This window comes from Simochromis diagramma, unplaced genomic scaffold, assembly GCF_900408965.1.
Source record: "Simochromis diagramma unplaced genomic scaffold, fSimDia1.1 OVJJ01000313.1, whole genome shotgun sequence".
Lineage (NCBI taxonomy): Eukaryota > Metazoa > Chordata > Actinopteri > Cichliformes > Cichlidae > Simochromis > Simochromis diagramma.
In genome coordinates this window covers 244,479-257,022 of record NW_024387372.1, presented here as the reverse complement: position 1 = coordinate 257,022, position 12,544 = coordinate 244,479, and the positions used below count along the sequence as shown (strand labels likewise).

The 12,544-nt window shown below is 39.8% G+C and overlaps 1 protein-coding gene across 10 annotated transcripts in view; it reads right to left on the bottom strand.

Annotated features, from left to right (window-relative positions):
• The window catches only part of adgrb1a (adhesion G protein-coupled receptor B1a), a 218,172-nt gene that overhangs the window by 44,757 nt on the left and 160,871 nt on the right, over window positions 1-12,544 (bottom strand). The gene's annotated exons all lie outside the window — the stretch shown is intronic.

Genomic DNA, 12,544 nt, shown 5'->3' with positions numbered 1-12,544 from the left:
AGACCAACACAGAGAGACTGAGGAGGAGCTTCTTCCTGCAGGCGATACGGTCTCTCAATCACACCACCACACAGTACTGACCCACACATACAGTTCTTACACACACTGGACATTCTGGACATTGTTTTCACTTCATCACTTAAATCACTTTAAGCATATTTGCACTGCACAAATAAAACTTACAAATGTGGATTGCACAACACTGGTCACTATATTCTTCATTTCCAGTTAATACTTGTACAGCTGCTGTTATTGTGTGTATATATATATTTATTTATTTATATTTCTTCATACATTCTTATATAGTTCTATACTGTGTATTGTGTATTTTGTTGTACAGTTATTTTATTTTCAACTTTAATTTATATATTTTATCTTATTCATCCCCAGTTGAATTTACCCTTCATTCTAATTTGTGTTGTACAGTTATTTCATTTTTAACTTTAATTTTTTATATTTTATTCCTTCCTAGTTAAATTTACACTTTTTAATTTTTCATATTTATTTCCTATCTTATTCATAGCCTTTTCCTTTTTTTTTTTCTTTAGGTCACGAGCAGTTGTCTAAGCATTTCACTGCACATCGTACTGTGTATGACTGTGTACGTGACAAATAAAATTAGAATTTGAATTTGAAAACTAATGACATGGCCACCTTGTTCACCTGATCTGAACCCCATTGAGAACCTGTGGTCCATCATCAAATGTGAGATTTACAAGGAGGGAAAACAGTACACCTCTCTGAACAGTGTCTCGGAGGCTGTGGTTGCTGCTGCACGCAATGTTGATGGTGATCAAAACACTGACAGAATCCATGGATGGCAGGCTTTTGAGTGTCCTTGCAAAGAAAGGTGGCTATATTGGTCGCTGGTTTGTTTTTGTTTTGTTTTTGAATGTCAGAAATGTATATTTGTGAATGTGGAGATGTTATATTGGTGTCACTGGTAAAAATAAATAATTGAAATGGGTATATATTTGTTTTTTGTTAAGTTGCCTAATAATTATGCACAGTAATAGTCACCTGCACACACAGATATCCCCCTAAAATAGCTAAAACTAAAAACTACTTCCAAAAACATTCAGCTTTGATATTAATGAGTTTTTTTGGGTTCATTGAGAACATGGTTGTTGTTCAACAATAAAATTATTCCTCAAAAATACAACTTGCCTAATAATTCTGCACTCCCTGTATAGAAATAACTAGGTTTAGAACTATGTGTCTAAACCTCTAGTGTTCTTATTTCATATCACGTATGTTTTAATACAGGAAAAATAATTACATACACCTTTCAACTGAGTTTAGCAAATGTATGATCCACATTTCACTTTTATTCATTTTTATATATACACTTTTAACCAATGACAAGGGCTAAAGAGCTATGTGAAAACATCTACAGAGCTAACAAACAAACAATTCATCACAGAAAATGAAAACCAACAAAATGGCTATGGTGAGTCAGAGTCGACCAAACATCTATCGGAAACAGTTATTTTATTTGTGTGTGCCTGGGCCAAAGTAAAACCTTGTAAAAGAAGCATCGTCTCCACCAGGGGTAAGTTATCTCACAAGTTATGTCTGTGTGAGGCATGTCAGACAATCTGTTGTTGACTCTGCTTTCACTGCTCTGAGTTCAATTATTAGGGCGACCGTGGCTCAGGGGGTTGGGAATCGCATCTTTAACCGGAAGGTCGCCGGTTCGATCCCTGGGCTCTCTGTCCTGGTCGTTGTGTCCTTGGGCAAGACACTTTACCCTACTTGCCTACTGGTGTTGGCCAGAGGGGCCGATGGCGCGATATGACAGCCTCGCTTCTGTCAGTCTGCCCCAGGGCAGCTGTGGCTACAACTGTAGCTCCCTCCACCAGTGTGTGAATGTGAGAGTGAATGAATAGTGGTATTGTAAAGCGCTTTGGGTGCCTTGAAAAGCGCTATATAAATCCAATCCATTATTATGATCTGTGCTTTGCATGGAAACACAGCTAGCATTAGCAAGTACATGAGGTTCAGTGACAATGCCTGGTCTAATAAAACAAGCAAGTTGACCAGGTTCAGGCTTAGCAGCAGATCTATGGGATCTATGGATGCAGTTTTCCACTATTTATCTTGTCCTATCCATGCTCTAGACTGCGCTGCTATTTTCCTCCTCTGACATGTGAACCGAAATCAGTTGATTCTACTGCAAGTGCAAGAACCGATAAGCGGGACTGATAGGCAGACAGATTAACAATTCCAAGGAATTGGACTACTGGGAACTAGTTTTCTGCAAAACCGGTTCTCTATCCCCTTCCCTAGTTGTAAGCCAAAATGCTTTGGCCTGATCAAAGCACATCACGCGATAAGGTTAGCCCATTACAGTAATATCTATAGCAGGGGTGAGGGAAGTTTTCCTTGGAGTGTATTTCATCTACTGCTAATACCACAGCAGAATAGACAGTTCTCAACATGTGAGCTGGTTCTCAGGATACACCAAGATATGTAAGTTGTGGTTTACATATTCACTTGGCAAGTTAAAGTTTTGTGGTTTGATTGAAGCTAGACCCCCTAAGCCTTTTATGGCTGTGTCGGCCAGTGCATCAGATGTAACTCCACTCTGACAAATAAGAGGAGCTACCATCAGTGGCAATCCCTTGTGACAAGGGAGGAGCTGAAATTTTTTTTTTAGAACTGGCTCCACAAAAAAACCTAGATGACATGAAATTTGAAAATTAGAGTATCACTAAAGAGTGTAGGATTCTCATTTCAGGAAACATAAATGTCAATCTAACAGGACTGCATTGTTGAGAGAGATCAAACTGGACCAAAGCAATGGGGAGACACAGCAAGATTACCATCATTAAAGCCAAGAAGTTCAGTTAAAAACAAAAGGCATTTTAATGACATTTCCCACTGAAATGCGCCTATATTTAGTCGGTATAAACCAAAAGCTCTAGGAAGAAGAGACATTTACAGCAAAGAGTCAATACACACCGACGTTATTATGATTGCACTAAAATTCCAAATTTGATTCAACAGAAATGAAGTGAAACAATTGTACACCCATTTCGTCATGGTAGGCGGTCTCTTCAGTGAATATGCAGGGGAATGCGTTTTAATAACAGATACAAAGTTATTTGCTGGAGTAATCATCCAAACCTAATGTGGCTGGATCAGTAGCTGGAACAGCTCATCGCTAATGCTGTGCTGTGTTCGGGTGAAGAAGATTAAGGTGAGATGAGGGTGCAGTAGTAGCAGTGAAAAAAGGCTTTGCAGTTGCTCACAGATGGAGGATGGCTGGACCTGAGGGGACCGGGACGCGAGGGGTTTCCGACCCCATCACATTTACCCCCACCCCTCTAGCAGAAGATAATTGGCTGAGTTTATAGCCTGTCTTGTCTCCAGGTTTGATGTGTGTGCCGGGGCCAAGTTAATTAAATCCCTCTGATTAATCTGCACTGCAGTGAGTTCCTTCTCTAAAAGAAAAGTGGGAGAAAAAAAGATTACAAGTGCAGTGAAACAGAAAGGCGTCTGCTGAGACAGACAAACTTTTTAGTTCTTCCTCAGCTAACGACAGAACTTGCCTCGTACCAAAGCTCACACAGAGTCCAGATGAGAGCATTCTTGTCCACAAGAAAATGGCCAGACCACATAATTCCACATGAGCAGACTTTAAACACACCACTGACAAGTATGCAAAAAGCTAACAAATCAGATAAATGCTTTTTCACTGCACTGCACACATGCTACTTTATCTTCATGCTGGAAATAGATAATAAACCTGCACATACTTGGCTAGAAAACCAATCACAAAAAAGTGGCTTAGTCAAAAAATGAAAACACATAAGGTTTCTCTTTCACCGATCATCAGATCATTTGCTTTCCATTTATTTATTTTTATGTTTTCATATGACCACAAGACATCTTGATGTGCAAATCAGAGTACAGCTATGACTCCCATAACTGTAGTTCCACTTGATAGATAAAACATCAACAGATGCTGCCTCTCTAACAGCCTACAGCCCTCAGACTATCTACCTATTTGTTACTCCTACAATGGGCTAATTGGCGTGAGGCTTGTCACTGCGACTAGAGGCCAGGCTTATAGCATCCAGTTGATACCAGCACAGGCACATTCATTCATCCTCTCTCCCTACACTGCACACGGGTCTGCCAATAGTAGCACACTGGGTTCAGAGGGCTTTGCCTTTGACTGCAGTGCATTTTTTCCCTGTTTTTCCTTCTAAAAGTCTGCAGTGAAGCTGGACTGAGCAAAACGGACACGAGAGGTGGCAGCTAGAGAGTAAATGATGTAGTAAGCAGAGGGAGAGAGGCAGAACTACAATGTGATGTGACATCAGAGAATGAAAAATGGTGGGATGAAATGACTGAGGGGTAGAGAAGAAAGAGATGGAAGTATGGGAGGAGCAAGGGGGGGGACAGAGGAAAAAAAAGAGGTTGGGGTATTTGTCATGCTGAGGCTGTAGAAGGCTAGCTGCAGACAGAGGCTGGGCCATTTAGAAGCTGCTATGTGTTGCATCAGGAATAATTCGAATGGCGGCCGTGGCTGTCTCGCAAACTAATAGAACATAGGGGAAAAGGGAAAAAAGAAGGGCATGAGAAATGAGAAAAGCTGAAATTTCTGGAAAAAGCACAAGCGGGAATTTAGCTTTCCTTAGGAGACACAATGCTTTCCGGAAACAACAGAATTCAAACAGCCTTTCATCTGCACAGGTGGTGGCAGGCTGCAGGGAGGCTGCAGCACGTTGAGGATATGCCAATATTAGTTTACTGGTAATTATTAGCTTAATTCATTATGTCACACATGTGAACAGAGCAAAACTAAAGGCCAAATTAGCATTAGACGGCAACAGGGGAAAAGTACCAACAGGAGAAGAAAGCTCTTTAAGTGATCTACTTTATATTTGCCGATTAATGAACATACACAAAGCCAATAATGACCAACATGGTCCATAATACTAAGAGCAGTACAAATGATCAAATCGCGAACAGAGTGTAAGTCATCTACTACCAACACAACCACAACATGTTCCTTGTATTGTGACAAACATAATACGAACATAAGGCTTTATCCTCTCTCAGGAAACAGTATAGCAGTTCAGACCATCCTGTAGTACAACTGGAAGCGTGGAACACCCCAGCTGACTAGGGATGGGTACCAGTATCCGGTGCCATTATGGCACTGGTTCTGACATAAACGGTAGTAACCAGACCGAAAAGCAGTGCACATTGTGCTTTATTTCGGTGCTTTTTTTTTTTCCCCCTGAGATGTCATACACTTTGGATTCTAGCCAATCATTTTACCTTTGCAAGGATAGTAGGCGGGCCCAGGTACGTACGTTCTTTTAGAGCAGAGCTACAGATTAAAAATGCCCAAGGCAAAGCAGTCAAAAGTCTGGCTGTATTTCACAGCAAAAGATGCAAACTCTGCAGCCTGCAACAAGTGCTTTAAGGTGATACTGTGCAAAGGAGGTAACACCTTGAATCTGATGACGAACCTGGCGATGCACAGCGTTTTTTTAAAATCTGAGAAATGCACCGAGTTAGCAACATTCCCCAAGAACCCGAAGAGTAGAGTCCTGGCCCCTAGCCCTGCTAGTGTAGCAGAAATGTTGACGGGTGATGATGCCAGCAGCAGCCGTTCTTCTCTGCGTAAGTAGCTTAATGTTGTTCGTGTGTAATTTACGTTGAGTAGGCTAACCACATTATTAAATTTATGCATGTAAGGTGAACTAGCAAACACCGTCGTAGTTACATGCAGCTGTCTTCTTGTTTGATGTCAGATGCTCCCTTCACCCTGGCCAAAAAGGCCAAAACAACCAAAGAAAAAGTGGAAAACAGCTAAACATGAGAGGTTTTTGGAAAAAGTTTGTGTTTTTTCCATTGTTTAAGCACTTCTTCCAGCCAAGAGTGATACAATATATGCCCTATAGCTGCAAAAAGGCTAACATTGTTATCTTTTTACAAAAAAACAGCTACACATGAGAGGTTTTTGGACAAAGTGTGTGTTCTCCATTCTTTAAGCACCGGTTTAAGCACCGTTTAAGCACCAGCACCGTTTCAAAAGTACCGGTTTGGCACCAGTATTGGATAAAACCTAAACGATACCCATCCTTACAGCTGACATACGGTGAGAGACAACCACATACTCTCAATTGACCTAACAAGCATGTCTGAACCTACAGGAAATACAGAAAGCACACAAACTCCCTACCTGCTAGGAACCCAGCTAGCAGGTAAAAACCAAGAACTTTCCAGCTATGAGGCAACAATGCTAACTCTGGCACCATTGCGCCTCCCTTCAAGTTTGCAAATTGGACATCTGCAGATACAGGGACTGGAGAGAAGATTGGAAAAAGTTGAAAAAAGAAGCCACAATTATAGGTGAACGTATCATTAACGAGCTATTTAACCTGTCTTTGGTAGGCTTAAAAAAAAAAAACACACCAGCAGCAACCCAGGGGAAACACTATGCACTAGGGTTGGGCAATTGGACGAATATATCGACTATCAACAATAGCCAGCACGATAGCCTATCGACGATAGTTTTTACAAGGGCAATTTAATTATTTATTTGCCCATGAATAAGTTTGCTATTAATGATGGAGCTAATAGAAGCAGTCAACAGGAAAAAATTAACTGCACCCTCTTTCATCTGCGAGTGAAATGCACCCTCCTCAGAGTGCGCCCAAATGCTTGTTGATGGAGCTGCAGAAGCTGGTGATAGCCTAGCATACTCAGCCGTATGGTGGACACGTACATGCTCATGCAAGTTAGCCGTGTTTGAGTACTTTGCTCGCACTATACGTCTGCACAAGTGACACACCGCTTTGGTTACATCCTTAGGTTTACCTCTTTCATCTGGTTTAAAGCCAAAGAAATCCCAAATTGGCGACTCTATTAGGGCTGCCACAAACAATTATTTTGATAGTCGACTAGTCACCGATTATTTTTGCGATTAGTCAGCTAATCAGATCATGCGTCCATTGGACTATATAACTATCATTAGCTTACAGCTTTAAGTGTTTAAGGTATGTGCTAACTACAAACAAAGACAAGATATTAGTTTATAAAATTTTAATGAAATTTGCAGATTGTTTTGGCAGAGTTTAATAAACTCAACTGTCTGCTCCTTGCTATCTAAAATATAACAGGACACCGGAGTAAATTCTCGAGCATCTCACACTTCTGATAATCAGTTGTCTGCTTGACGTTTATTCTGCTGTGTAAAAACTATAACTTTAATCTCAGCCAAACCAATTTACTCAGGAACAAATAAAATACTGAAAAAAGCCAAACAATAACATTTTTAAGTTATCTAAGTGACTCATATATATCATGTTTAACCTGAGTAGCGAAAGACGGTGGTGGGTTTGAAAACGATTTGCCGGGAGTCCACTGTTCTCACGGCTCTAGTGAGCCTTGAACCCCAGCTAGCTATCGAGCTGGTGGGTAACAGACGTCTCGGAAAACGTCGGAGCGCTTTTGAAAATATGTGATGTCTTGATAAACTGAGCAGATATTTGAAATTTACACAGGTACATTATTGCTTGAAAATATCTTAAACGTTTATTTTGTGACCCAGAAAGAATAATAAGAGTAATATTAAAACTAATTAGCTGCCACCATTGTTGGAAACTGAGCAGGGCCGCGCTATGAATTCTGGGATAGGTTGGGCCACGAAGTATACACCCGACCCATCCTTCAAATTTGGGGAAATGAAGGGCCGCATTGTCGGCCGCATTTGTCGGAATCTTTGGAATTTGGACAGTCTTTGTCGTGTCGCTGTAACGTAATCAGCCAACAAATGCGGGCACAGGAGGATGCGGTTACTGAATTTGGACACAGCTACGATACCGGACACTGCTTCTTCTTTTTCGGGGTTTAACGGCAGCTGGCATACTTGTACATGCAGTGCTGCCATCTTCTGTTTCAGTCTGTTATTACACTCTTACACTCTCTACTACTTATTCTTACTCTTTTGGGATCTTACAAAGCTTCAAACAACGCGTCGACTATAAAATTAGTCGTCGACGATTTTGATAGTCGATGTAATCATGACTAGTCGACTAATCGTGGCAGCCCTAGACTCTATATTTTTTTTTGTGCTGTCAGCGTTAATGCGCAACTAACGCGATTATCAATTAACTCATCTGGAGCGCTGACTGAGTCAAACATCTTCTGTTTCAGTCCGTTATTACACTCTTAAATCCTACTACTTATTCCTGGGTCTTTTGGGATCTTACAAAGCTTCAAACAACGCATCGACTATAAAATTAGTCGTCGACGATTTTGTTGTTTCAGCAACATTAAATTTAAAAACTGTACTTTTGAGTTAAAATATATATTTATAATTTTAATAAATGACAAATTAAAAAGGCATGAACATTTTTTTGTATCGAAAAAATATTGAACCGTGACACCAAAGTATCGAACTGAACTGAACCGAACCGAACCGTGAATTTTGTGAATCGTTGCACCCCTACTGTAGACCAGCGGTCCCCAGCCCCCGGGCCTCGGACCGGTACTGGTCCGTGAGTCGTTTGGTACCGGGCCGCAAGAGTTGAGGCTCAGGTGTGAAATGTATGGTTTTCAGAATCAGAATCAGAAAGGATTTTATTGCCAAATGTTGAGCGGGTTTACAACATTAGGAAATTGCTGCGGTGCTTCAGTGCAGTGCTTCAAGTGCTTTCAGGGGTTTTATTGGTTTCAGCGTTATTTTGTTATCGTTTTTATCGTTAACTCGGTTTTTCTGGGTCTTTTCGCGTGTGTTATGAATAAATCTTCTTTTTTTCGGTACCGGTACTAGTTTTATTTTGTTGTATTTATCTGCGACACCTTAAAGGCCGGTCCGTGGCGCAAAAAAGGTTGGGGACCGCTGCTGTAGACTATGCCATCATTTCCCCCTCTGGCACACAAACTGAAATCAGCAGTGCAAGTGGAACTGATAACCGGAATCTAACAATTCCAAAGTATTGAACTACTGGGAACCAGTTCTATACTGGTTTTCCATTCTCATCCATTCTGCAATAGGATTTGTGCTAGTGAAGGATACTAATGATTGACATATGATAGAGGGAGAAACAGGGGTGGACAATACAGCCTTTACATTATATTACAATATTTCAAAGAAATTTGCAACACTATTTCTAATAATTTAGAAAAAAAGCCCCAAAAACGTGTGTTTTGCCAGCATTTTATCAGCTTATTAAAGGGAGCAACATTTAGCAGTGCAAACAAAATGAAGGGCATTTTCCATCCTTCTTTTCTGAAGAGTTACTGTCATTGATCACAGACTGCTTAATTGAAAGTGTGAATCTATTGCTTTAAGGTGCCAGAAGAAGCAGCAGCAGAATTATAGAGCAATAATAGCTTTATACCAAATGTAAACACAAAAGTAGTTGTAGTAGTTTCCTGTGAATTTATTACATATTGATTATTAAATATTACAACTTATTAGTAACTATAACGGTACATGACTGCTTAACACTTAACGTAAATTATATATGAAAAGTAAATTATCTTTATCTGATAACTTTTCAGGAGAGTGTGGAATATTATCATAGGGTGGAGTGTTTTAACTAGCTGCTTATAGCCCTCCTTTACCGTCATGCATCAGTGATTTCCATCCACTGTTTGCACTTCCTATCATACGCAAGGCAACAAGTGAGTACTTCAGTGATGCTTAGCTGAGATATTTGTTTAGTTTTGGGTCACACATCATCAGCTGCGTTTATTTCATTCTTGCATTTGACTGAATTGTCAGAGATGTTTGTTGTTTCCACCTTTAGGAACTGTTCTTATTTTGAAAATCACTATGCTTGATTGGAAGTTGCTGAAGTAGCTCCATTTTCAGATGCTAGATTGTAATCAAAAGCTCCCCAACGTTTCCGAGCTTGTCTCGTGGTTGTCGCTGCACGATGTCGTTGCAGCACTGATATCCAGAAATGTAAGTTTTGTAAGTTTTACGTCACATAATAATTATACCTGTGTTATAACAGACAATATTATATGGCACAGCACTGAGAAAAGTGTTAAAAGATGACCTATAAATCCAGAGACAGAAAGCTAATATCTACAGTACAGGTGGTAGCATTGTAGTTTAATGGCTTGAGTTAAGAAACTTGCCTCACTACTAGAGCCATGTCATATGTGAAATGGAGTTAAGATTGATAATGAGTGCGAGGCTCTCTGCAGATGGCCGTCAGCTTTCAAATTTATGTGTCCACAAAATTCTCAGGATTTTACAGGCTTTTAGTTTTTAATGCACCAACTACCCATGTGCCATTCAAGCAAACAAGCAAAGAACTAGAACAAGAATGACTACCAGTCCACAGCCATCATAATTCAAGGTATAAATGAAGGACTAAAGAAATGACCTCAGATCCTCAGTGTCATTACTATTCTTCACCCCTATAATTTCTGCCTGCTGATGCCACTAAGGGAAAAAATAAAACAACAAAATGATTAACTGTCTTTGCCTTGCTGATTTGAAAAGAAATATTTTGGGGTAAAGAACTGTCTATTGGCTAAAAGGAGAGCTCTTGGCCCAATTTCTAATTATAGCTGTAATTGTTTAGTAACTAAAAGTTAATTATTTGAAAAAATATTACCAGATTAATCATAAAAATCTCCAGCTGAATATTTATGCATAAAAGATGAATTTCATAGGGTTTCAATTACCTCTCCTATACACCGTTGAAAACATTTAAACAGGGTGTGCTATTTTTACGTACGCAAACACAGAGAGATTATTTTATCTATAAAAAGTTAAAAAGACATAACTATCTCACAAATTTAACAAATTTTCTCACATTTTTATATATATTCTGAAAGTCTAAGACTCAGAGATAGCACATTTCTAATGACAAAGTAGCAAATTCTCAAATTTGACAAGTTGGACAGTGAATATTTGGCATGTTGATTAACTAAATGTTTTAAATTATTAACTGATTTTTAAACTATTTGGCCTTTTTCCAGGACTAAATTAATAAAATGGAAGCTCATTTTTACAATGTGTTTAATTCAGATAATACATATTATACAGCGATTTTTTACATGTCTCCACAGACACACTTGGATATCAAAAAAACAATCGACTCTTAAGGCCTTTTTGTTGTTCTACTGTTTCTTCCTAAGCAAGACGGTTTGCTCCATACTCGCACTGTGCCCAGTGTGTCAGCTTGTAACTTATCAAGGTGTGACCTCCTGCTTTTTCCTCCTCTCCTCCCTCAGCCAAGATCCTGTCCAGATAACTGAACGGCTCATCTGGAGGTGGAGAGGAGCGAATAGATTGTCCTCATTTTTGATCCCTGTACTGATCAAGTTACAATATAACATGAATCATTAAACCTACAAAATAAGAAAAGCAATTTCATTATATTATATTAAAATATAGCAGTGTCAAACATTTCTACTGAACACGAAGGATTCAACTGATTTAAAAGACATTATCAAAAACTTGCGATTTAATGGATGTTCCAGTGTGAAAATTCTACCTGGTCAACAACACCGTGCATCTCTATCATTACTGGACTGGCTGTGATGCATCAGAAAAATGCAATCAATGTCTAAGTACCAAAAACTGGACTTCTTCCATTGGATACATGACCCTTGCATCAAAAGTCCTGGCATCAAGGGTCAGTCCTTGTAAAAGAAATGGTTTCCCTTTTCATAACAGCTCTATAAAAGATAGGTTTTAATTACTCATCCATATAAGTACCAGTAAGATAAGATACCAGTAAGATGTAAAGTCACTAGGACTCTCCTGCTTATTCTCGCCTTTGAACTACTCAAGCAGTGCTTAATTATTAGTCTGTTAGTTAGTTAGCAAGTATCCATGCCCAATCATGCCCAGTGGGCACCACTACTTTTTCAAAATCTCTTTCACACATGAACCAAGTCCCAAACCAAGGTACCTACCAACATGACTTTTGTTTACTATTACAATTTTAAATATCAATAAGCTATGCTAAACTAACCACAACCACAACCGCACCTTTCATCCCAGCTCTTCCCAGTTCAATCAAAACCTGAATTAACTTATACGTGGTGGCTGCGCTATAACCAGTCTGTTTTTTTCCAGCTCTTCCCCTTGGCTTAGCCTCTTTCTCTAAGTCGTTCAGGCAGCATGACGGGCAGCCTGCTGCCTCCTGTGTCTTTAAGAAAGCCTCTGTGCCCATGTTGTTACCAGGGCAACTAGTGAACAAACTGCTTCTGAGGCAATTTCCAGTCTAATAATAACTAATCGGTCTAAATGAAAAATTGCCACAAAGACACAGCCCTGTGCCCACAGAAACTGGGCCACGTTTGAGTCACTGGGATTCGGCTGTGATTTCTACAGACACATAGCTGACTGCTGAGCCCAGCTGCAGCCACAATGGAAGGGCATTGTGTTCTGTGTCCTGCTTTACCTCCAAGTCTGGGTAAAATGTGTCCTGCTGCTTGTTGTTGTAGTACAGATTATGGAATTGCCATGCAGCACCTTCTCCACTGGGCCTGTGATAACCATGGAGACACAACTGACAGGCTATTATGGGAAAATATGCTAATG